Genomic DNA, 26,140 nt, shown 5'->3' with positions numbered 1-26,140 from the left:
GTAACCATTTTAGAAATTATAAAGATGATTACAGGGCTTCCCTGGTGGCACAGTGATTGAGAGTCCGCCTGCCAATGCGGGGGACGCGGGTTCGTGCCCCGGTCCAGGAAGATCTCACATGCCGCGGAGCGGCTGGGCCCGTGAGCCATGGCCGCTGAGCCTGCGCGTCCGGAGCCTGTGCTCGCAACGGGAGAGGCCACAACAGTGAGAGGCCCGCGTACCACACACACACACAAAAACAAAAAAAAAAGATGATTACACGCAGGGATATGTGTTTTAGTCCTTGTCATATCACTAATTAGCTAGACAGGGTGATTTTACCTTGGGTAAGTCACTTCCTCTCTGGGTCTGAGTTGAAATGTTAACTGAGGGGTTGGAATACTAGATTATTTAATGATTTTGTCAATTTGTATGTCAAAATATCCCACTGCTACATAGAACACCCTGGATTGCGGAAAAGTGTCCTGTAGGGATGCCTGTTCTACAAAGTAAACCTACAGACCAAAATAAACATCTGCAGTCACAGCTGTAGAGCAAGAGCTTTCACAGGTCTGAGCACACGGGCTCGCTCCTGGGGGCAAAGTCTAAGACATACACGTTGGGCAATCCAGCATATCACTGTCTCACTCGCTCCGTAACATTTATCCGGTGCCTGCAATGCGGCAGCCTCCATGGGAACTGCTTTCAGGTATCAGTTTTATTCATCAAGAATGAAAGTGATCATCCAGAACAAATTTACCCTTCACTTCAAATTTAATTCCTAGAGTCCAATCTCAGCTAAAAGAAGAAATATGGATATGAATATCTTCTAGCTAGGTAAAGAGAAATCTTACTTTTAAGTCACACAAAGTACCTTTTAAAAGATACACCTGAAATAGATCAGACTGATTTGTTTCTGATCTTTAGCAATTATATCCTACATCTGCTGAGATCTCCCCCGTGTGCACTACAGCATTTTTAATAGAAACATTATATTCTATATATCTATAATTTAGTCTTATAAAAAGAGCCACCCAGAATTCTTCAAGAACAAGATAAAGATATATGAATAAAATAAATGAATAAAAGAGGCACATCTACTGCCATCTCTCTGTCAACATTTTCTGGTTTTTCATATCCCTTCAATCCCTCTCTAAGTGAAATCTAAGAAATGGAGGTTGTTGAAAAATCCAATTAATTCTCACATAATGATCTCATTACAGAATGTCTGTGAATAAATTTAAACTTCAGCACTGTGTGTGCCATTCTGCATCACACAATATGTTCTCTTCGCATTCCTCCCCCACAAATTATTTTAGGTGCCATCACTGATAGACAGCAACATTTGGAAGAAACTAATGTGATTGCAGATGGCTTTTGTTTGAGTATATTAACCTGTAAAGTCAGCTCACATTACTAATAGACAAGGTTTCAGCGGGATTAAAACAGGAGATGATCCCATGGAACAAAAGTGAAGAAAGGTACAACAGCGAATGAAAAAAGCCAATAAGGTCATTCGATGCAACCAGGGTGACTGCTGGAGGGTGAGTGGTGATTCTGTGGGACCCCCAAAGGAAGCAGAACCTTTAGGCACAGCCTCACGTCCTCCACTGGCTGAAGGATGGCTGGAGTATTACCTCTCCCCCTTCCTGTGCTGGGCTTGAAGGCCCTGAGACAGAAAAGTGCTGGCAAGACTCAAGGAAACGGCAAAAATCTGAGTCTGGGTTGAAATCAGTGGTGGACCATGAGGATATGATGCAGAGCATCAAGGGCATCTACTGCAAAAATTCATAAAATAAAAACTTTACATCTCTAACAGATTACATCAGATGGTGCTGCTTTCCCCACCCCCCCAACTCACCCCCTCAAATACAGACAGGCACTGCAGAAAGCTCCAGCCAGGTTTCCATGGTTGCCAATCTCTTCGCACAAGAGTATTTTAAAAGTTCGCCACGATAAAGTCCTGCTTTATTAAAGTCCTGCTTTAATGCAGGGTTATAGCACCTACCCACACATGAGTGTTCATGAGATACTCAGAAATGTCCTTGTAAAAAGTTAAGATCCCTGGGCCCATTGGATCAGAATTTCTGGGACTGGGCCAACAATCTGTATTTTTTTTTTTAATATTTATTTATTTAATTTGGCTGCGCCAGGTCTTAGTTGCACGGCACGTGGGATCTTTAGCTGCGGCACGTGGGATCTTTAGCTGCGGCACGTGGGATCTAGTTCCCCAACCAGGGATCGAACCTGGGACCCCTGCATTGAGAGCCCGCTGTCTTACCCACTGGACCACCAAGGAAGTCCCTGTTTTTAACCTTAGATTTAATTTGGAAGGGAACTTAAAGGTCATGTGTTAGATCTAAGCGTGTCAGGGGGGTTCTGGATGTGGGCTGGGGGGCTGGGCTACTGACAGAGGTGAGGTGGAACTGCCCAACAAAAAGCCGATCGGACAGTGCATACTGGAGCGTCTACTCTAAAAGATGCGTAAAGACAGACCCATCTTCTTACCTGTTATTCTCTTTAAAACACCAAAAAAGTCAATGGCCATGTTATTGCCAAATTTCCTCTCCAACTCCAACTCCTCGGTTTCTTTGACACTGCTTTCCCAGCTCTCTTCTTCTCCAGCCTTCAAGCACTGATGTATTTCTCAGAGTTCTTTCTTTTTCTAGACCATTATTACTCTTAAGCTATACATGTAAGTGACCTCATAGTTTTAATGACCACAGATTCATGACTCCCCAGTGGTATGCTCTCCCAAACGTCATATCCTATGACATGCCTAACAGACATACTCACCTGGATGTCAAAAAGAATCTCAAAAATCAAAATGACTATTTAATGACAGCACCAAGTACCTGGTCAACCAAGCCAGAAAGTTGAGTCACTTCGATTCCTCCTCCCATCCAATCACCAAGTCACCCTCCCTTCTTGTTCATCCCTAGCACAACTGCCCTAGTTTTAGCTGTCATATCTTACCTCTGCTACACTGTTGTTAGCTACAGGAAAGCCTAACCTCTTTATCAATGAAATGCAAGGTCATGGAGCCCACCCCAGCCAACCTATCACAGCTTCACTCCCGCCCTACCATAATTCACACTTCGGAAGCTTGTTCACAGACCATTACCACAGGACCAAGTAGATGAAGGCCAATCATATCACCTAATACACAAATTTTAAGGCAGGCAGAGCCATGAAACTAACGGAACAGCTTCCAACTTTTTTCATACTAACTGCCACCCATTTCTTTCTATCCATGTATTATCTGAAATTTACTAAACACTGGGCTGGATATTAGTGGTGCAATTATGAATAAGACATAGTTACTGCCCTTAAGGAGACAGAAAATCAAATAGGCAATTACGACAGCACGTGATATGTGTTATAAGGATAGTACAGGTGCTGGGAGTCCACAAGGGGAGGAAGGGGGAAGGAGAGGACAGAGAAGGAAGGAGTGTATGAAAGGAAGAGAGGAGACCACCAGCACCAAGCTTAGTCTTGAGGGTACAGAAACAGGTCAGAAAAGCCCTGAAAGAAGATTTTAAAAGTCCTAAAAATTCAAAAGGTAGGTGAGGTAGGTGAGAAATAATCAAAGTCCCAGCTAAGGCGGACAGACAGAAGTAAATGGGTTAGAGAGGAAGAGCAGGCAGGATTGTAGCTACTGATTATAAATGGAGGTTGAGGGAGTGGAGTCAAGGATGGGTCCTCAGGCTACAGCAACTGGATGAAGAGTGCTACGTTTTAGTGAGATGGTGACAAAGGTAGCTGAGCAGATTTGGAGCAGGGGAAAAGGTAAGTTCATTTTTTAAAAATTGCTGCATGCAAGCTAGAGATATCTAGTAGGCAGACTGACACAAGTCTGGCCAAGAGAAATATGAGGAAAGGAACAAGACAGTGTGACAGAAATTCAATGAGGAAAAAGTTTTCTGGACAGAGATTACATATGTCTTTTTCCAAAATTTTCACAATGAACATATATTACCGTTATAATAAAAAATGTACATAAAAATAAAGAGCAATCACACACCCTACAGCAAGGTCATATAAAGAATTCTGTCTGGGGGAATCCCCTGGCAGTCCAGTGGTTAGAACTACACACTGTCATTGCCGAGGGCCCAAATTCAATCCCTGGTTGGGGAACTAAGATCCCATAAGTCACGCGGCATGGCAAAAAAAAAAGAAAAGAAAAAAAGAGTTGTGTCCAGTTAGTGATGGAGACCCCTGGTGACTCTGCTGTGAGGAACTGCAGTGGGTGAGTAGGGCAGAGCCAAAAATTCACGGTGAAGGAGTGAATGGAAGGTGAAAAAGTGAACGTTAGCAACTTTTTCACGAAGTTTGGCTATAAAGTAGAAAGTCGTTGTACATACCTGTCACCTTAAATCCTTTCCAGGAATAAATTGAGATATAATAATGAATCAATTAAAACTTGAACAACTTTCCTCCAGTAAAGACCAAAATCTTGCTTTCAAATAATTCCAGTATTCTTTATTGACTCTTAATTTCTGATTTCAGCTCAAAAAAGCTGGAAAAACTCTAACCTAAACATATTGTACAATCCAAAAATTAAGCCATGGGAGAGAATTTAACTTTGCAAAAAGGCCTAGATAAATGCTAAAGTCTAAAGAATCACACTAACTCTAGTCTATAGAGGACTGAACTTGATCAATGAGGAATCAAATGGCAATATGGGATCAGAATAGGGGAAAGGACGAGATTTCTCTTAGTGCTAACAGACTTAGTGCTAATAGGAAGCCTAACATTGAAGGCCTGTTTCCTAACTTGTCACTCTTAGTCCACAGCCTTGCCCATCTAAACAGGCTAGAAGATAAGGTGTTTCCTTTTTCTTTCTACTTTATTAAAGCTTCAGGAATGCTAATTCCAAAGAGGAGTCATTTATTAGTATAACAGGAGCTACTCTTTATTTACAAAAGGTTAGAGGAATAAACATAGAATAGTCCCTGAAAGATCCCTCCCATGGTACCTTTAGAGGGGGAAAAAAGTATACAGTAAATAAATCACTGTTTCTTTAAAAACATAAAAGCTTCCAGAGAACATCTTATGACCGCCTTCTTCACTGGACCATTATAGAAACGATAAGCAACTTCAACAAAGTACTCCACGTACTTAAAAAAAATCCTCGTTTTTTGCAAATGAGGTGACAGAGCTAATATGACTTTTGAAGCCCCACAGGTAGATAGTAGAAGAATTAAGATTAGAATCAGATAAGTCTCCCGGATCTATATTTTCCTTGCTTACAAAAATAAATAAATAAAAATTAAAATCCTAGGTTCAATCATGACACAAATAGAATTAAATAATTCTGACAGCATCTATTCAAAGAGCTTCTATCTTTCAAACTGGGGTCAGTTTTTCTTAAGTGCCACATAAAACCTCTACACAGAACTGTGATGATGTAAAGCAGACATATCATATAACGTAAGAAGCCACACCAATTTAAAAGTATGCAGAAACTGCTCCTATGGCTATTAAAGCAGAAAAAATGCCAACACTGGGAGGGTATGAACACAGGCGGAGACATAAGAAAAGACTCCCATTAACCTCTAAGCACTGACAGAATGCACCCAACTCTCAGAGTACCTTAACAATAAAACAGAACAAACTCTAAGCCAGAAAAGACGGTATTTCTCAAACTGAGTTCCAAAATATTGGGGACTGGCTTTTTTCCGAGAGGGAGTTCACTCCTTTTTCTAAAGTAATATTACCTAAAACCATTTCATGGGAACTTTGAACTTCACCTCAGGAGGATTAGATGGTTAGTAGTGTACAATTTAATGGAAAAATCCTTTACTGTCTGTTAATAGATACTGAATACAGAAAATAGCCTTTGGAAACACACATGCATGGTTTTCAAGAACTCACTGTTCACAGCTTTCATCAATCTCAGAATTCACAACGGTATTTAAATATAAGACATACCTGCTTATGGAGAACAGTATGGAGGTTCCTTAAAAAACTACAAATAGAACTACCATACGACCCAGCAATCCCACTGCTGAGCATATACCCTGAGAAAACCATAATTCAAAGAGTCATGTACCAAAATGTTCATTGCAGCTCTATTTACAATAGCCAGGACATGGAAGCAACCTAAGTGTCCATCAACAGATGAATGGATAAAGAAGATGTGGCACATATATACAATGGAATATTACTCAGCCATAAAAAGAAATGAAACTGAGTTATTTGTAATGAGGTGGATAGACCTGGAGTCTGTCATACAGAGTGAAGTAAGTCAGAAGGAGAAAAACAAATACCGTATGCTAACACATATATATGGAATCTAAGAAAAAAAAATGTCATGAAGAGATTAGTGGTAGGACAGGAATAAAACACAGACCTACTAGAGCATGGACTTGAGGACATGGGGAGGGGGAAGGGTAAGCTGTGACGAAGTGAGAGAGTGGCAGGGACATATATGCACTACTATGTATAACGGATTCATTTTGTTATACAGCAGAAACTAACACACCATTGTAAAGCAATTATACTCCAATAAAGATGTTAAAAAAAAAAAAAGACATACCTGCTTCATAGTTATCTGTAACATAGATTCTATATGATTTAAAACTTCCAGAAAATCAAGGTTTATGATGAACTTGATGGGACAACAAAGTATCTAAAACATCCCGAAAAGGTTACAAATTAAGAAGGGTAGCCACTACTTTGCTCTTCTACTATGACTGCAACAGAAGCAACACCTAATACATTTTAATTGTATTGCAAAATACTGATTTAGTGATATTATCTAAGTTTACATGGGACCCCTCCCCCCTTTTCTTAGGAGGAAAGGGAAGGGCCTGGAGGACAAAACACTCACTACAGCTGTTATCAATTATTAAATAACAATTGGGAATAGAGACAAATGGAAGTATTAGGTTTTGTTAAATTTACCATGTTGTGAACAGTAGTTCACAAAATTATTTCCTATTGCTCCTGTGACATAATGCCAAATACTCACAAAACTCTGGCATATCACAATTTACTGCTATCTAAGCTGATGAGACATCTACTATTTGGTGGTCCCTGCTAGAATGAACATCAAAACAAATGAAACCTAATAAAAAGTTTAGTTCCCCCAAAACCATTAACGTATTTTGAAAAGTACACTGAGCATTACCAAGAAAATTTTGCTTCCACAAATTTTCAGATATTCAGCATTTCTGTTAAAACTCTACTGCTTACGTCGACTTAAAAAAAATGCACCATGTAAAAGTTGTGAATTAAGTTTTATTAGGGGACCTCACTGAGAACTATAGCCCAGGAGACAGCCTCTGAGATAGCTCCAAGGAACTACTCCAGAAAGGTAAGGGAGGAACCAAGATGCATATACGTGGTTTATCAGCATGGCGGGGGCGGGGGAGAGGGGTGGGTGGAGAAGCCGTGCAGTTAAGCAAAAGATTACTGCTAATCACAAAGAACAGACATCTCAAGGGAATGCTTTCAGTGCTTTTCTATGTATGGGAAGATATAAGAAGCTGGGTTCACTGAAATTATTCCTTAGCTACGCATCTTAACTATCTAGGTCCATGTGTCCAAAGCACAAAATACCTCCTGTTTTTCTCCATCCTGAATTCCCCTCAGGCTAATGGCTTGATCCTTGTAGAAGGGGAACTGGAGCAGCATTCTTTGTTTACACTTATTTTTCCTATTCTAGTATTTCTTACAGAAAACAAAGGAAAAGAAAACCTCTACTCTTTCACATAGAAAGCTGTTACTTCCTTGAGTGTACTGATGCTTTTTTTAAACTTTGAAATCAATCATTCTTCCATACATTAAAAAAAATATTTGGTTGCGCTGGGTCTTAGTTGCAGCACGTGGGCTCCTTAGTTGTGGCATACGAACTCTTAGTTGCAGCATGAATGTGGGATCTAGTTCACTGACCAGGGACTGAACCCGGGTCCCCTGCATTGGGAGCGTGGAGTCTTATCCATTGCACCACCAGGGAATTCCCTCCATACATATTTTTATAGAATTTATACATTTTTAAGGCAATAATTTTTGATATCATTTGCACATGCAATACTTTCAAAGAACTAATCAGAGCTTTAACATATGCCCCATTTGATCAAAATGTAACTCAGACATAAGGATGTCATCCCCTTTAGGGAATAAATGTTAAAAGATTCTAAGGCCAACCGTGAATGCAGTTCAAAAATCCATTAAGGTGCCAAATAACATTTCATATGAAAAAATCAGAGAATAGCAACTAATTCTCGAGTATAAATAAATGCAGCACCACACTGTGCTTGACTGCCAATGTACTCACACCACTCAATCTCGGGCCTCAATCTTGAGCCAAGCACCTAACACAGCCCACTGGGCACAAGCTGGCCCATTAACACTGTTATAGACAACTAAATTTTATTTTATTTTAAATTTTTATTAGAGTATAGTTGATTTACAATGTTGCATTAGTTTCTGCTGTATAGCAAAGTGTATTGGTTATACATATACATACATCCACTCTTTTTTAGATTCTTTTCCCACATAGGTCATTACAGAGTATTAAGAGTTCCCTGTGCTATACAGTAGGTCCTTATTAATTATCTATTTTATATATTAGACATCTGAATTTTAAAATGGCTTATCCCCTCAGGAAGGGAAAAGGTAAAAAAGTAAAACTTCAGGTTAACAAACGTTAAGGCATCAAGCAAAACCGTTTGCTTGCATTATCAATGCAGACAAATGAGCTGGCAAGTTAAGATTTTTGTCAGCAATCCTGGGTGGCGCTGGAAGGGGTGGGGGATTACTTCAGAAATAGGACCCACAGTGTTCATCAAAGAAATAAGTCTAAGTCACAGTCCTGACTGTGCCCGGCTGTTTAGTAATTACTCTTCCTTCTACCACATCCCTCTAGAATCTGTTGAACCAAGACTGAAGTAGTCTGCACTGGGTGGTTAAGTACCCTTTGTTAAGAATTACCACTTGTAGAGAAAAGAAGTTTATGGTCAATAGAAAACTGACAAAGTTGTTGCTTTGAGGCTGTTATTAGAGCTTACTAAAGCCAGTTTAAGTACTGAAGTTAAAAATGAGTATTTTTCCAGGGGTAAAAGTGAGAAATCTACACTACAGAAAACCAACCAACCATTAGGCACCAAGGAGCCCAAACTGTCACGTTATTGGACAAAAACTACATACTGGGTTTTATGTACTTGTATAAGACATCTCATATAAAACCATTCCTTGAGTACACAGAGGGTCTGTTCATCTTTGCAACCCCACGGCCGATCCCATTCTGCAGAATGTAACTAAATCTGGAGCTCCCAAACCAAATAGGAAGAAAGGTAATGGGTTTATAACAAGATATAAAGAACTCAATTTCAGGGTTAACTTTGGGCCTTTAGAACCAGCTTTATATAAATCCAGAATCTGAAAAGAAGTCAGGGGGTTAAAAGAGCCCTTATAAGCCCTATCCTCTGGAAATTCCTGGATGTATGTATTTATTTAACATGGTTGTAATCATATTGTACATACAATGTTTTACTTTTCACCACAAATATTTTCCATGTTAGTACACGGTCTTCAGACCCATCAACTGTAAATGTGTAAGTGCCAGAATATATTAAACCGTTCCCTCCAGCCCTGGATATTATAACGTAACATCTTCACGGATACAATCTCTTAAGCATTTAAGGGTATGTCCTTAGAAGATTCTCAGAAATGGAATTCATGAATCAGAGTCTCACTATTTTTATGACTGGATATATCTTGCCCAACCATCTCCAAACAGGTTAACGCTAATTTACATTGCTACTACCACGAAAACCATGCCAGTTTTTTTTAAAAATAAATTTATTTATTTATTTGTTTTTATTTTGGGCTGTGTTAGGTCGTCATTGCTGTACACGGGCTTTCCCTAGTTGAGGTGAGCGGGGGCTACTCTTCGTTGCAGTGCGCAGGCTTCTCTTGTTGCAGAGCACAGGCTCTAGGCACGCAGGCTTCAGTAGTTGTGGCACATGGGTTCAGTAGTTGTGGCTTGTGGACTCTTGAGCGCAGGCTCAGGAGTTGTGGCTCATGGGCTTAGCTGCTCCACGGCATGTGGGATCTTCCCGGACCAGGGCTCGAACCTGTGTCCCGTGCATTGGCAGGCGGATTCTTAACCACTGCGCCACAAGGAAAGTCCCAACCATGCCAGTTTGATGACAGAGATTTGGTTATTTGAAGTGAATTGGTTTTGTGCCTAGAGAAAGAAATCAACGTAGAACTAGAGATAAAAGATACAAATATGTGAGAATAATCTGTTTCTACTCTAGGATAATACTAACTCTAACAGCTTTAAAATGTTTACTATGTGCCAGGCATTGTTCTAAGCTCATAATTTCCAAAAAAAACTTGGAAATTGTATACTCTTATTGAATACTCTTATTATCTCCAATTGCTGATGGAGAACCCAAAGTAGAGGTGTGGAGGTTAAGGACTTGCCAAGATCACATAAGCACATCAAGGAGCACGGATGTGCACTCAGTCAGGAGCCAAAGGCCAGGCTCTTACCTACCACACTATGCAATGAGGAAGAGAGCAGATGAAGAACACGTGGATGGAGTAGGTACTCCTCAACAAGCTTATTCTCAGTGTCATGAATAAAGACTGAGAAGTCTGTGAAACAGCATAATCTGGGATATGGGTTCGATTTTGGATACTTGGGTTTGATCCCTTACTTAAAATTAATCTACTAATTTATCAAATATTTAATTTTCCTTGAAACCAGGTGTTATGCTAGACCATGGGGCTTCAGCCTAAACAAAACTGATGGAATTCCTGCCCTCATGGCAAATTTGAGAAACACACATCGTTCCCTTAGCCTTTCATTCATTTCCAAATCTAAAAGTTTCCAAGGTATCGAATCAAGTTAGCAGTAGAAGCAGACATCATTAGAAATATTTAAATTTATTTCTGACAAAGAGAAACTTCAAAAATTGAATCTAAGTGTGGTGACCTGGAACAGAGGCCTAAGGACAGATGACATTACTGAATAAGCCTGGGCTGGAATGACTGTACACAACACACACAGAAGAATACACAAAGATACTGTTCTGGTGTTGATTTAAAATAGACCTACTTATAAAAATTAGTTCCATAAAATGAGAAATGCTAGAGAATAAAGAGACTGACATTAAGATATAACCATGGGCAAATGGGAAATTGTAAAAGGATAAAACAAATAAATAAAGAATAAGACCAATAAGAATAGAAATTAATATGTTCTATTGAGATTTCATAGGTTGTACCATCTCTTTCAGGCACTAGATTATGTGAAGCTATACACAACACTTCATCATTTGTCCCAAAATGCACTGGGACAAAGAGAAATAGTTGCCTTGCTATACTTTTTCTTGTCACTCAACTGCTACTTCATCATAAGTGCTTTAGTTTGCTAGGGCTACCATACAAAATACCGCAGACTAGGGGGCTTAAACAACAGAACAGTTACTCCTCACAGTTCTGGAGGCTGGGAGTCCAAGATCAAGGTACGGGCAGGTTTGCCTTTGTTCTGAGGGCTTTCTCCTTGGCTTGCCAATGGTCGGCTTCTCATTGTAGCCTCACACGGACTTTCCTGTGCACACAGGCCCCCGGTGTCTCTCTTCTGTGTTCCAATTTCCTCTTCTTCTAAGGGCACCAGTTAGATTACATTAGGGACCACCCTATCTACCTCATTTTACCTTAATTACCTCTTTAAAAGCCCCCTCTCAATTCAGTCACATTATGAAGTACTGGGGCAGTGGAGGGGGTTGTTAGGCTTCAAAATATGCAGGTGGGAGGAGTGCACAATTCAGCCCGTAACAATGGGGTAAGTGTAAGGACTCACAGGTTAAAGTGTGATGTTTTAAGAACACATAAAAGAAAAATAACGAAATAAAAATAACAAGAAAGCTATTTCAATTTGATCTCTGTATAACCTAAGCCTAAGGTGGCTCTAAAGAACATTTCAAATGATTCAAGAGCTCACTGCTCCAACAGTAAACAGCTGGACAGTCTTCTAACTTCCTGCAAAATATGTCTGGAAGGGAAAAAATGTCATCATTCCTATTAATTAAAATCTCTTTTATACAGAATACAGTGGTTATTAGCCATTTTGCAGTCCCCATAAGCACTCTGAAATTCTGATGAAAATAAAGAGGCCTCTCCTGAGTAAAGGGCACTTATCTACAAAGTTTGGCATCATTGTTTCAGGAGATTTACAAACCACACCTCCCTGAAGTTCATCAGGGTCCATGGATTCAGGTTAAAGAGGACTGTCCTAAAGGACCACTTACTGTCTAAATTAAAAACCAAATTTGTCCAAAAATGGAACAAAATAGTTGAAATTGAGATTATCTTGAAAAATACAGGATATGTGATAATCATTTACATTTAGCTACTTCCCAAAGGCTTGGAAGTAGCTAATGATCAACCAAATAATATCAGAATAAATTTTAATCTTACTAGCCAACACTAAAGGTGGGCAGAGGGGAGAAGAGAGAAGAAATATTATTTCAGAAAATCTAAACTAAGAAAATCTATTGCAATTCAGCACAAAATCTTAGAATAAAAAGAAAATAACAATAGGCAGAAATCACTAGCAAGTCTTGTTTGGTGAAAGAAGCTCCATTATTTTCTACATACCAAACTCATAGCCAGCAAAGATAACATTGTGCTGTGAAATTTTAAAACCTGGCTTGTATTCTGCTCTCTCTATGCAAAGGTACTCTCTTTGACTTTCCTCAAAAAGCAGCTCTGGACATGTTCAGACAATTGGGCAAAAGAGAAATTTATGTAGAATATGACCTGGGGAACTCTGCGGATAATTTCACTAAGATGTAAGCTCCCAAGGACAGGGACCCTTAATCTGCCTGGTTTACCACTGCTGCCCAGAGTTTTACTCAAAAAAATGTTTGTTGAATTTGAATGAATGATATATTCTAAATGAGACAGCCTGAATCCGGAAAACAGAGTGAGAATGTAACATCCATCTCTACTGTACAAGCACCTCAACTGGATGGCTATAGCCTGTTGGATCCAACAAGGTATTAGTGGCAAGATGAAGCCTCAGAAAACAAAACTGCTATTTGTTAAAGGGATACCATTATTTTCTAAAGAGTTAGGTAACTCTTTAGAGTTAGGTAATTAACTTGCTGAAGGATCCATCTGGCAAACTACTGAAAATATCAGGTTTATTCCATTGCAGATCTATCTGAAGATAAAATTCAACCCCACTTATTAGCTATGAATAGTAAGGTAAATTGGCTCACCTCAGGAGCACTGAGCTTGAAAACAAGATGTGAAGAGAGTACAGAAGAAAGTCAGTAAGAATGTATGAGAGGAAAGAAGTTAATTATCTGGTCACTTTTAGATTTACTGAAGAAAACCTGTCCTATTAATAACCCCACCACACATATTCTTATGAGCTTCATTGAGCTGCTCAGACCACTAGGCCTTAGATCACTCTCTAACCCCCAGCTTCAGCTGCTTGCTTTAAATGAAATACAAATGAGGTGACTGGTTTTTTTCTAATAAACAAATTAATTCTTTCCATAAACAAAAATATTGTCATATTATAAATATTAATAGGAATATTTGGAAGGTCATCAAAGATACCAAGTGGGCCCCACAAACCAGTGAATAATACTCAAATGTAGGGCTTCCCTGGTGGCGCAGTGGTTAAGAATCCGCCTGCCAATGCAGGGGACATGAGTTCGAGCCCTGGTCCGGGAAGATCCCACATGCCGCAGAGCAACTAAACCCGTGAGCCACAACTACTGAGCCTGTGCTCTAGAGCCTGCGAGCCACAACTACTGAAGCCCACGCGCCTAGAGCCTGTGCTCTGCAACAAGCTACCACAACGCAATGAAGAGTAGCCCCCGCTCGCCACAACTAGAGGAAGCCCATGCACAGCAACGAAGACCAATGCAGCCAAAAAATAAATAAATAAAAAAAAACAAACAAAAAAATACTCAAATGTAAAACGTGACAGTTATGAAATAGGACTAAAAAACTCAACAAAATCAGATCATCTTCCAAGCCTCCCCTCTACAATTTTATTAAAAAAACGCACCATTTTGAAACCAAGGTCTTCAGTAAGTAATACCAAAGTTAACTATACTAAGCAGACATATTTTAAGCACTCTAAGGTAATTTCCTAACTAGGTGAACTACATGGGTCTGAAGTCATTCTGAAGTTATCAGCTACCCAATATAGCATACTGCACATCTCAACACCAAATCATGTACTATATTTTAACCACTGCTACAAAGTCAGAGAGAGAGAGAATACTAATTCAAATAAGTATTTATTCAAAATAAAATACACTTAAAGCCATTAAATGCCTTAAATTTTATTTCCCGACAGGTTTTGATTCAAAATAAATAGAAGGAATGATAGAAATAGACATCACCATTTTCCAAACTTTATTGAATTAATGGATCTAGGCAATGATCATCAGTAGCTGCTAATATCACAAAACTGAAACACAACCAGACATTACATGCTCCTGATGGGGGGGAAAAGACACTTAAAAAAAAAATCTATTCTAATCTGGTTAATCCTTTAGAGCCAGCCTCAGAGGAAATGCAGGAGACAGAGAAATATGCTAAAAACTTCACGAATACAAAATAGCAAAATCTAGATTGAGGAGAAACTATAGAACAAAATAAGACTGGTTTCTTCAAGCAAATTCCAAGATGGGAGGGGGGCTGGGGGGAGAAAGAAAGAGAGGGGAGCCTATACATTAAGATATTTAACCAACCAATCAACCAAATATGTGGATCCTCAGTCAAACAGACATACCATAAAAATTAACATATATGTATGTATGTATGTATTTTTAAGTCCTCGTCCCTTAGATATACATCCTAAAATCTTTTTAGCTTAAATGATATGATGTCTTCAAAACAATACGGGGGAGAAGAAGAGATTCACGGTATAAATCAAGCAAGATTGGCCATGAGGTGATAAATTGCTGAAGCTGGGCAATGGCAAAGTGGGGTTTTATCATTCTAGCTCTGTATTTTTGTTACACAACTAAATTTTCTCATAATTAAAAGGAGAAATAAATAAATGGAAGCATTTGGAAACAATGGATGAATGAGCCCATAAATGTTCATTATGCACACACAGTTGGAGCTGCATACCATCTGATCTGGAGTGAGAAACTGTGGAATTCACAGGTTCCCTGGGTAGGGCAGCTCTGCAGGGATCATTGTTAAGTCCATCCCCACTAAGCCCCAGGCTGTCTGACGCAGCACTCCTTCCTGGTTCAGACCCAGGGCACCAACCAACATAAGTTCTTCTTGCCCTACTCCACACCCTTTACTGAAAACTGAACAGGAAATAAACCAGAAGGCACAAAAAAGATAAGAAAAGGGAGACAAACACACAGGCAGTCAAATAAAAAAGAACTGAAAGACAACAGTGGTCAAGGCCAATCAACCCATTTCTTAATTAAACAAATATGGCTTTCAAGCCCTCATGCTGTAACCTAAATGCGCAGCCTAATTAATACCTGACTCTGCCTTGTATAAGTGCACTTAACTTCCACAACTTTAAAGATAAACATAAATTAAATATTTAAATAAATACATAGGGAATTTTACTATTTAAAGACATCTTACTGCAAATTCTTTTACAACAATAGTCGCCCCACATTCACTCATGGGGCAGGGGAAATGGTAGTATTAATATTAAGATGTTATTATTAATAATGTAGCCGTTGATATTTATTCAGTACTTAAGCTGTACACTATTCTAAAGAACTTGATTATGTATGTATATGTATTAGTTTCATCTTCAGGACAATTCTATGAGATACATAAATTATTATTTATTATTCCCATTTCACAAATGTGGAAGCTGACCAACTAAGTGTAATGAATACTATGTGCTAGGTCTTTTGTGGCCATGCCACGCAGCATGTGCGATCTTAGTTCCCCAACCAGGAATCGAACCCGTGCCGCCTGCAGTGGAAGCGTGGAGCCCTAACCACTGGACGGCCGGGGAATTCCCACTAGGGAATTTTTAAAATGTGCTTCATAGTATTTTTTGTTTGTTTGTTTTGTTTTTGTTTTGTTTTTTTGCGGTACGCGGGCCTCTCACTGTTGTGGCCTCTCCCGTTGCGGAGCACAGGCTCCGGACACGCAGGCTTAGCGGCCATGGCTCACGGGCCCAGCCGCTCCGCGGCATGTGGGATCTTCCCAGACCGGGGCACGAACCCGTGTCCCCTGCATCGGCAGGCAGACTCTCAACCACTGCGCCACCAGGGAAGCCCTGCTTCATAGTATTTTAAACGAGGCCATGTGTGTGTATACAAACACATACATTTATATAACAATTAATAGAAGAGTCAAATGATTTGTCCAGAAGTCACTAAATCAGCTGTACAGAGGTTCCTAATTAAAAGTACAGTATATTTATAACTGTCACAGACCAAACTCACTTCAAGTTCATTTTAATAGAAATGTTTCTCTTTGCCCAGGAAATGGTCAAAGACCTGAAGATAACTGAACACAGATCCAAGCTGAACAAAAAGCCAAAGGAAAAGCATTACAATACCATCAACTACTTAAGGGCAATTCCCTGTCTGATATTTTATAAATACCCCATTGGATCAAGCACGGAACCCTTTACACACAGGAAGAGCTCCATGAAAAGTAAGTGCCAGAACTATTCTACAATAGCATCCTCGTCTCCCACATCTTCATCAATCTGAACTCCAAATAAAGGGGGAAATAATGTTAAGGAGCTCCTGAAAACACCTGACCTTCAGGGTCATACAGGGTTATTAATGGACCCACCTAACTTGCTAGGTGGGACACCCAGTTTGACAAGGCAACCTGCCCCCCTAGAGGGACCATTTCAAAAGCTCAGTTCCCCCAAATCCCACCCTACATCCCACAAGGAAAACTGTTCTACATGACCTCTTTGTTTCTCTACAAAGCCTCAACATCCTCTCAGTCATCTAAGGTTGATAACTCAGCACAGTGGTTCTCAATCTTCTTGGACCCTGGATCTTTTTCAGAATCTGAGAAAAGGTCTGAGTTCTCTGGCCCAGAAAAATGCCAGAGTACACACATAAACAATTTTGGACAGAATTTTGGGGAAATCTCAGTGCTTATGATTAATAGCTCCTGCCTCCTCCTACTTTTTCCTTCACCTTCACAGTAGCCATTTGACCTTTCTTCCCTACCTATCAACATCTTTGTCACTCTTTACCTACAGGAACTACTGACACCCAACTGGGCCTTTCCCTGCCCAGGTCTCATCCAGGGCCCCACCCACACCCATCAATGGTTACTATAAGCCTTGCCTGAATTCCCAGAACTACTCCCTTGGGACACTTACCGTGGTCTATCTTGTCTTCATCTCCCCTACTATACTGTAAGCTCCTGAAAGGTAAGAATACTCTTACTCCTTTCTGTATCTCTCATAGAGCATGCAGCAAAGTGCCTTGCACATGGCAAGGGTTTTCATAAGCATGAATGTCAAACCTAAGGACTTAAAAGAAACCAGCCAATCAGCAAGAACCTCTTAAATGGAACATTATGAATGTCTGACTAATCAATGCTTGGGCAGCCCAGGAAGTTGATGCGATTAAGCAACTCCACCCATCATTTCTTGATCTAGCACCCTACTCTCTCAGAGATGGGAGGTTCCTGAGGTGGAGACACAGAGACTCTCCACACCACTTTTCTGCAAAGCAAAAATTAGTTTGGCTTGAGCAGCAGCTTTTTACCAGCGCTCTAGTTACCTAAAACATTCCTATGCAACATCAGATTTTAAAGAAAATCCTACTCTCAGCCATGCACAAACACACAGAGCCACAATACTGTCACTTTAACTAGAATAAAAACAAGTTTCATTTTTTTCACACCAGACTAATAAAAAGAAATTAAAAAAAAAACAAAAAATAAAACTTTCATGTTACTAATAACCTCCAGGACAGAACAACCTAGATATGCAGGCATTCAGCTATGAGTTAGGTAACCTCCCTCCTCATTTTCAAAGCCCCAAACCCATCCTTTAAATACTAAAATACATAGACACTAAGTCCCAGCAAGAAACACTGTAAAGTCTCCCCATGACTCTTTACTATATTAAACACAGCTGTCTAAGGTCATGTTTACATATAGATTTAAAAAAAAAAAAAAGCCAAACCAACATCAGCATTAACAAAGTATAATAAACAGCATTAACAAAATGTATAATGTATAATAAATGTATAATAAATTTCCAAACTAGAAAAGAAGAAGACACCAAGAAATTTTTAAAACTTCCATCTTTAAGGTATATAAAAACATAAATTATGTCCTATCACAATGCTTTAATTACTTCAATAGAAAACCCTAACTTCCCTGGTTCTAAATTAGTTATAAAGCATGCAGAGTTCACATCCAGAACCTTTAGGTACTTCAACTGTTAACAAACCAAACCACAAAGGAAAAACTGACACCCAAGATCAGATTTATAATAGATGCAAAAGTATACACAGCAAGCAAAGCCAAACATGGTAAGAGTTAGAAATGATACAAAACTCCCCCCCCACCAAAATTTCTAGTAATAAGCTTATTCCTCTTTCCTACTGCCCAATCTTATATAAAAGATTATTAGCACAAATAAAGTAACAAATCCTAATTCACAAACTGCTAGAATTTGTGACTCATGGGTCCAACTCTTGATTTCCATCCTCGAAGCAGGAACCTACTCCCTAGGCAAGATGGCCCTGTAGCTAACAAACATAGCCCACTGGAAAAAGAAAACAAACATCTTCCCTAAACATAACAGCACCTGAGCTGTAAGGAATGTTTTGTATCTACAAAGCACTTTTACAAACATCTCACTTGGCCCTCTTTCTGTTCCTCAGCTCATCTGCATCTTGGGGCCTTTGTACCAGCTGCTCCTTCTTTCTCCCCAGTCTCTGCATGCCCACCTATCCCCTTGTGGCCCTCACGTCACCACAAACTTCATATTCCTCAGTGTTTTTGTAGTTCACAGCCTGCAACCACTGTGCTGAAAAAGGAGATAAAAGCCCAGAAACTGAAACTTGCTCAAGATCACAGTAGTGATGTAGTCATTACTTCAGAGGTCAACATTTTCTGACACGCTAAAAATTTTAAACACATTTTCAGTTATAAAAGATTTAAAATAAAGAGGTTCACCAAGTTCTCCTTATGAAAACATTCTACAATATGTTTTATTTCAGGAACTGACATTCAGTCTCATCTTGTACTAAACACTTCCCTCCCAGTTTTAAAAAGCACAGTAAAAGGCAATCTGAGAAAAAGTTTTGTATCTGAAAAATCTTCTACAGTGATTAGCAAAGAACTAAAAATTAACCAGAGGCAAACCAGAAGCTAATCTGCATTACCTGGGAACTTATGGAGAGGTGATAGTGCTAGACCCAGGTTCCCATATAAATAGACCCTTTAAATCAGTCTATTCAGTGTTGCACATAACAATGCCCTCATGGAGAGTAACATTCACTATAATTCTTACTTCTACTGAGTGGAATGTTTAGGTGAGAAAAATATTAAACACCAAAGCATAATCATATAGGATATTCTTCAGTTCCTGAATTCGCTGAGAAAATAATTATTTAATACCTACAGATATGCTCCCATGTGCTTGAAACCCTAATTTAATGAGGGCAAAATGAAAGCCAAACAATGTGAACAAAGGTTTCAGCAGCAGTTCAAATGGAGAAAAAGTTGAGAGTGAGTTATCACAGTCACATATCTTTAAAACATGACAAACACATAAGAATCTGCAGATTGAATGTCAGCATTTATACTGCATGTATCAATTTAGTTTTTCAAGCTTTATTCAAACTAACATCAAAATAATATTGAAGTAGTGTATATATTATGTACCTATTTGCTCTTTACAGTTGCCTAAGATCTAGAAGCATACAAGGTTTACTAGTTTTGTTCATTATATATTTAACTACATTATAATGTAATGTAAAAAATATATATATTTTTTTCTTTTTGGCTGCGCCACGCAGCTTGCAGGATCTTAGTTCCCTGACCAGGGATTGAACCTGGGCCCTCAGCAGTGGAAACGTGGAGTTCTAACCACTGGACCACCAGGGAATTCCCTACAAAAATTTCAATTCTAGGGCTTCCCTGGAAAAAAAAAAAAAAAAAAAAAAAAAAAAAAAATTTCAATTCTACTCATATTGAAGGGCCTCAGTAAATTTCTTCCTTAGGATGGGATTCACATGTTCCTCAAATTTACAAAACACTGCTCCAAGACCAGAAGTTATTCAGTAAAAGAGAGGATAAGAGCCGCATAGGAAAAACTATTAATATATAAGTGTATACTACAGTGATTTGATTAAAACTACAAAAAAGGGAGGCCCATCCTCATCCAGATCGGCAACTCTGGTAGTTGCACTCAAATTGCTACCATCTGGAGGGTCATAAAGAGATCGGGCCCCTTACCTTTGGGAATTTTCACCAATCCTAAACCTTGGTGAATTTTCTTCCATTTCACATCACAAGTACAAAACAATTTCTAGTCTCTAATTTGAACGTTCAAGCAATTATTTCTCCTTTTATTCAAATCTCACAGTTTGATAGCTAAGTTATCGAACAGATCTTTCATTCATTCACTTAGTATTACTGAGCATCTATAGTAGATTGTACCAGGAACTTTTCCAGAAACTGGGGATACAGCAGTGGGCAAGCACAAAAATCCCCATTCTCATCAAACCTTTGTTCTAGGTGGGAGACAGATGAATAAAGCATATGATACATAAAGTTATCTATGGAGGGAAAGGGAAGCAAGAAGTATATGCATCATGCACTAATGATATATATAGGCATAAGAGTTCAGAAAGCTATGTTTAGTCACTGTATCATGAAACAAAAATGTAATAAATAAAACCCATCAGAAAGAATATGAGTGCCCATTTATATGACAAATCCAGAAATGAGATGAGACTATCAGGATAACACACAGAAGCAAAATGGCACAAAAAGCAAGGTCTTTTTGGACACTGACTCTGATCCTGGTATGTGCTCAAACCATTCCTGAATACTCTAAATAGATGTGAAACAAATTTTAGAAGAATATTTATGGAGACACACACCAAAAAAAATAAAGGAGAGATTGAGATAATACAGGGAAAGGAAGAATACCCAGGAATTAAGTTAAAAATAGGTAGATTATTCTGTAGGTCACTCACTGTTAGCCTAAGTGCACAGTATTTCCTCAGATTTCAATGCTAAAAACTAATTTGGATAGAAAGAGAAAAGTGACATCATGGCTATCTGATGCCACTCAGCTCTAAATTTCTTTAATGGTTACAGAAAACATGCAAAACAAAACTGTAGATAAATGCCTTCCACAGGCTCTTATTTGGGAAGATGGGGAAGGGAAGGGAGGGTCATCAGCAGTTAGAGGAACAAAGAACAGGCTAATCAAAGAAGAAAACAATTATCTTTGAACTCAACATGAAAACAAAGGCTAGTCATAAGGTTAAAAAAAAAAAAAGCACTGAAATTAACATTTTTCCTAGCATAAAACTAGGACTAGAGGAAATGTGAAGGCTCAAGAGGCTAAGAGAAAATCCCCTTAAAATAGGCAAATTTTATTAGAAAAATCAAATTATTGTGTAATTTTCTTTTTTAAATCCCAAATGCCTTATTTAAAAAGTTACACAGGTATTTTAATTCTATCCCACCGTCACATGTCTACCCACATCCCACAAAGCCCAGAAACAAAGAAAATTCAGTGACTCTCCAAAATAATACTGAATAGAAAGAAACGGAGTGTTCCAAAAATTTCAAGAAACATAAAACTTGGTTAAATATCCTTTAAGATCATGCAATTCTTTTATTTCATGCTCAAAACAAAAAACTGTGTGATATTTATTTGGTTTCCTGAATAGCACCTCCTTAGTGCTAGAATTATAAATCCTGAGAATAACAAAAGAATCATGAGATGACCACCTAGCCATAACTTCACACACTGATGGAGGACCAGAAACCCACTTTTATCACTGTGCTCTGAGTTGACAAGGCTCCCAAGGCTAGCTCATACTATAAATCAGTGTGTCAATTTATTAAGTCGTAATGGGGATCAAAATTCCAATTTCAGAAACTGGAACACCTGAGTTCTCCATTCATAACTGTCCCCTCTTTCTGATATTAAACCAGGAGGTTTGGGTTATACATGAAAAAAATAAAGAAAGAAGAATCCAAGGAAGAATTCAACCAAGCTATAATCAGTTTCTATACACCACCCCGCCCCCACCAAAGAGCTCACTCAACACAGGAAGATTCAGCCTCTTCCCCCACCCCTCTCTCTCCTAAAGGCTGGACAAACATGGCTTAAATTTTTGCTTTTAAGCTCCTCCTTAAGGCCTAATAAACTTCCATTTATTACATACTTGCTTCAGCTGATTAAATGGATTTTAACTTCCTAGGTGTTCCTACTCTTCTGAGTTTGAACTAGTTCCGTTGACGGTTCTAAATCTCTCTAACTGCTCATTTGCTAGATTATGTTCCTTCTAAAGATGTCTGATTGCATCCAATACTACTCAACTCTCCCTAATTTTCTGACAGTCATCTTATCTCAAAGTTGAATAGTATACTAACTTGAAAGAGAAGAGCCTACTTAACCATTCATTCTTGCCACAAATGTTACTCTATGGCATTAATTTGAACCATTTTTAAGGTTTAAGAATGGGATAATACATTAGAGAAAGAATGCAAAATATGCAAGAATTTTTGAAATAAACTGCTTTTTAAAGACATTTTGCACAAATACCCATCAGCCCTTTCCTGGCCCTCCAGGCAGTGGTTCTCTACCTTTCAGGACAGATTCTCTACCCAACCCTCCAAACTTCTAAATAAGTAAAATCAGCTCTGCTATACGGGATTGGGATTGACTGATATACTGGGGAACAATTTGAGTAAAATATGAATTTCGTGTTTGCCTATGTAGGATTTCTTCTGTGAGAAACACTAGGTGCACATACAAAACTGCACTCTGTTGATCCCAGCAGCACAGGACACACACATGCACACAACTCAAACATCTTTTTTAAAACTTTAAAAAAACACACGTCAAGCACATGCACCATCTGTAATGTTTTCCTGGAAATCTGAAAATAACCTGCAGCAACCCAAGTTGGCTATGATGCCTCAGGGCGCCTCAAACAGTTTGGGAACTGGCACCTTAAGTGCCCCACCCCCAGTCTAACATTTCTAAAAATAACCTACACAGTGCACAAAGTGGCCAGCTCCCAACCTCTCTCCAGGGCTCCAGGTTTGTAAACTGACTTTTCTAAATCTCCACTTGGATATCTAATAAGCATCTGAAACTCAAAACGTCCAAGACAAAATCCTGATTCCCTGTGCACGTTCCACAACCACCCTTCCAAAACCTTCCCCATTTTAGTAAACATCAATCCTTTTTCCAATTGCTAAAGCCAAAAACCCTTGAATCATCCTTGACCCCCCTTTTCCTCTCGCAACCACATCAGCAAATCCCATTGGCTCTACCTTCAAAATATAATCAAAATGCAACTACCGTTCACCACCTCGACTGCTACTACCCAGCTAAACCACTAGCATTTTTCACCTGCATGAGTCTCCTATTGGTCTCTCTCAATTCTACTCTTACTCCCCATATGGTCTACTCTCCAACTGAGCAGCCAGAGTGATCCTATAAGGAAAAAGGGAAATTCAACAATATCATCTTCAATGCCAAACCCTTCAATGGTTTCCCCTACAATAACACCCCACCATCTCTCATTCCTTACTTGTCTCCCCCGCCTTTGCTTACTCTGTTCCAATGCGACTGGCCTTCTTGCTCTTTGTCAAACACGCAAAGCACAATCCCACCTCAGAGCCTTTATACTTGCTGTTGTTCCCTCTGCTTCTTCCCCCAGATATTTGCCTGTGTCACTCTGACTTCTTCCACATTTTTGATCAAATGTCATCTCAAGAGACACTCCGTGACCATCCACATAAAGGAGTATTACTCCCCTGCATTCCCTATTCCCTTTACCCCTTCTTTACATTCTCTGCAGCACTTTCTCCTTCCCTCCTGACGTGTCTATGTTGGTGCATCTTTCCTCTGCTAGAACATCAACTCTAGGAGAAGACTTAATTTTGTTCACTGTTATATCTACTAGGCCCCAAACCATATGTTACAGACACTCAATACTGTTGAATAAAAATTATACCAATTGCTTTAGGATGTTTTACTTAATATCAAAATACTCCCCAGAATTTGTATTATTGGGAGTTTGTCTATCCTGCATCTCAAACTCTCCTGTCTTCCTGATAATAATTAACTTATGCTTTTTTTGGTCATCATTATCCATACAGAAAATTATTTGGCTAGTCCACAATGACTTATACTTTGATTTTCCTAAGCTCTTTAATTCTATTCATAAGCTAAAAGATTAGATAAAATCAGAGTAGATGATTCGGGTGGCAAGGCACTTCAAAATCTAACCACAGGACTTCCCTGGTGGCGCAGTGGTTAAGATTCTGCCTGCCAATGTAGGAGACACTGGTTCGAGCCCTGGTCCGGGAAGATCCCACATGCTGCAGAGCAACTAAGCCCATGTGCCACAATTACTGAGCCTGCACTCTAGAGCTAGCGAGCCACAACTACTGAAGACCGTGCACCTAGAGCCCGTGCTCTGCAACAACAGAAGCCACCGCAATGAGAAGCCCGCCCACCACAATGAAGAGTAGCCCCCACTCACCGCAACGAGAGAAAAGCCCGTGTGCAGCAACTAAGACGCAACTCAGCCAAAAATAAAAATCTAACCACAACATGTTTAAACCAAAGATTACCTGTGGGCCCCACCTACACAATTTGGCCCCAAAAATAAAAATCACTTTTTGGGGACTTCCTTGGTGGTCCAGTGGTTAAGACTCTGAGCTTCCACTGCAGGGGGCATGGGTTCGATCACTGGTCAGGGAACTAAGATCCTGCATGCCACACGGTGTGGCCAAAAACTAAATAAATATCACTTTTAACCTTTGCCTCATTTGATTCTCTAGTCCCAGACCTCTCTACCAGTTATCTTCAATGTGGATTGGGGGTGGAGTGGGGTGGTCATATTAATGAGCCTTAATAGGAAGACTTGATCATCACCAGGCAGAAAGTAAAGCCCATCAGGATTTGTTTGGAGTCTTCATAATGTGATGGAACCTCAACTCCGGGGATTTTAGATTTTACTTCCTCTCCTCTACAAACTATCTCAGTTGTATTTTGTGTATGCTGAGGATATTTAGACACCCCCTTGAGCAGGCCTGCGGTCTAATCTATGAAAAGGTATTTGGATTGTCTTAGGTCCTTTTGAAAAGCAATGGAGTTGGCTCCTTGTTACTATGGTGATGAGGGCCCTAGGAACAGATGTAATTTCCCACTGAAAATTCAAAGCATTCGGTAGCTTTGTTTTTTATCAGGAATAAGGTAGGAGGAGCAGCAGAAGCAATTATGGAGTGTATTTATAAACATGTAAAGGAGTGTGTTTCTTAACTCTGAATAACAAGATTTTAAATTGTTTAGTTTACAAGAAAAAAATGAAGGGAATAAGAGAACTGAAGAAAATAAACATGCTGGAGTGTATTCTAACATGTATAGCTCTACACCATCACTGAACCTGGCATTACAGATTTTCCAGAACAGAGGTTCTCAAATTGGTTTTCAGATTGGTCTGGATGGGAAGAAAAATCCATTGAAGTAACCAGGAAATCAACCAAAGCAAATAGTGGTACCAAGCCCAATGCTCCCAAAACATTAACACGTTAAAGGAGAGATGCCACATCTCAATAAATTCTTAAAAGAAAATAATATTCAGCGTCTATAAGTTCTTAGCGAACTAAGGATAGAGTAAAACTTTACCTTAATAAAAGCACTCTCCCAGAATAAAAGCACTCTCTCAGAAATTTATAGGAAATAGCATACACAACAGCAAAATATTAAAAATATTTCCTCTTAGAACCAAGAATAAAGATGCCAGCCATCATATTACAAAAGAAGATTAAAACATTGAGGGAAAAGACAAAAATCTGTCATTATTTGCAAACTATATGTTATGGGGCTTTCAAGTTAAACAATCAAATTAAAAACTATTTGGTTTAATAGTACAAAAACTTATCAGATAAAAGATCAAAATTAAAAACAAAACAAAACAAATCT

General features: G+C 39.1%; 2 protein-coding genes across 20 annotated transcripts in view; one reads left to right on the top strand and one right to left on the bottom strand.

The window, feature by feature from the left end:
- Positions 1-24,477, top strand: part of ATG14 (autophagy related 14) — a 72,971-nt gene extending 48,494 nt beyond the window's left edge. The window contains exons 11-13 of one of the 2 annotated variants that reach the window (XR_008618672.1): positions 16,446-16,620; positions 17,189-17,362; positions 23,868-24,477. The gene's annotated coding sequence lies outside the window, so the exon portion shown is untranslated. Of the gene's footprint in view, positions 1-16,445; positions 16,621-17,188; positions 19,800-23,867 lie in introns of those variants that run through there. The other variant, XR_008618671.1, reaches the window with a different exon arrangement.
- FBXO34 (F-box protein 34) overlaps positions 1-26,140 on the bottom strand; it is a 90,666-nt gene that overhangs the window by 3,953 nt on the left and 60,573 nt on the right. For 6 of the 18 annotated variants that reach the window (XR_003681965.2, XR_008618670.1, XR_003681964.2 and 3 more), the window contains 2 exons: positions 11,436-11,604; positions 9,793-10,201 (listed from right to left, as the gene is read on the bottom strand). The exons of 7 other annotated variants lie outside the window; for them this stretch is intronic. The gene's annotated coding sequence lies outside the window, so the exon portion shown is untranslated. Of the gene's footprint in view, positions 1-2,487; positions 4,899-9,792; positions 10,202-11,435; positions 11,605-26,140 lie in introns of those variants that run through there. 5 more of the 18 variants (XR_003681967.2, XR_008618669.1, XR_008618668.1 and 2 more) reach the window with 2 other exon arrangements.

Source organism: Physeter macrocephalus, chromosome 11 (assembly GCF_002837175.3).
Source record: "Physeter macrocephalus isolate SW-GA chromosome 11, ASM283717v5, whole genome shotgun sequence".
NCBI lineage: Eukaryota > Metazoa > Chordata > Mammalia > Artiodactyla > Physeteridae > Physeter > Physeter macrocephalus.
This window is presented reverse-complemented; position numbering and strand designations above follow the sequence as displayed.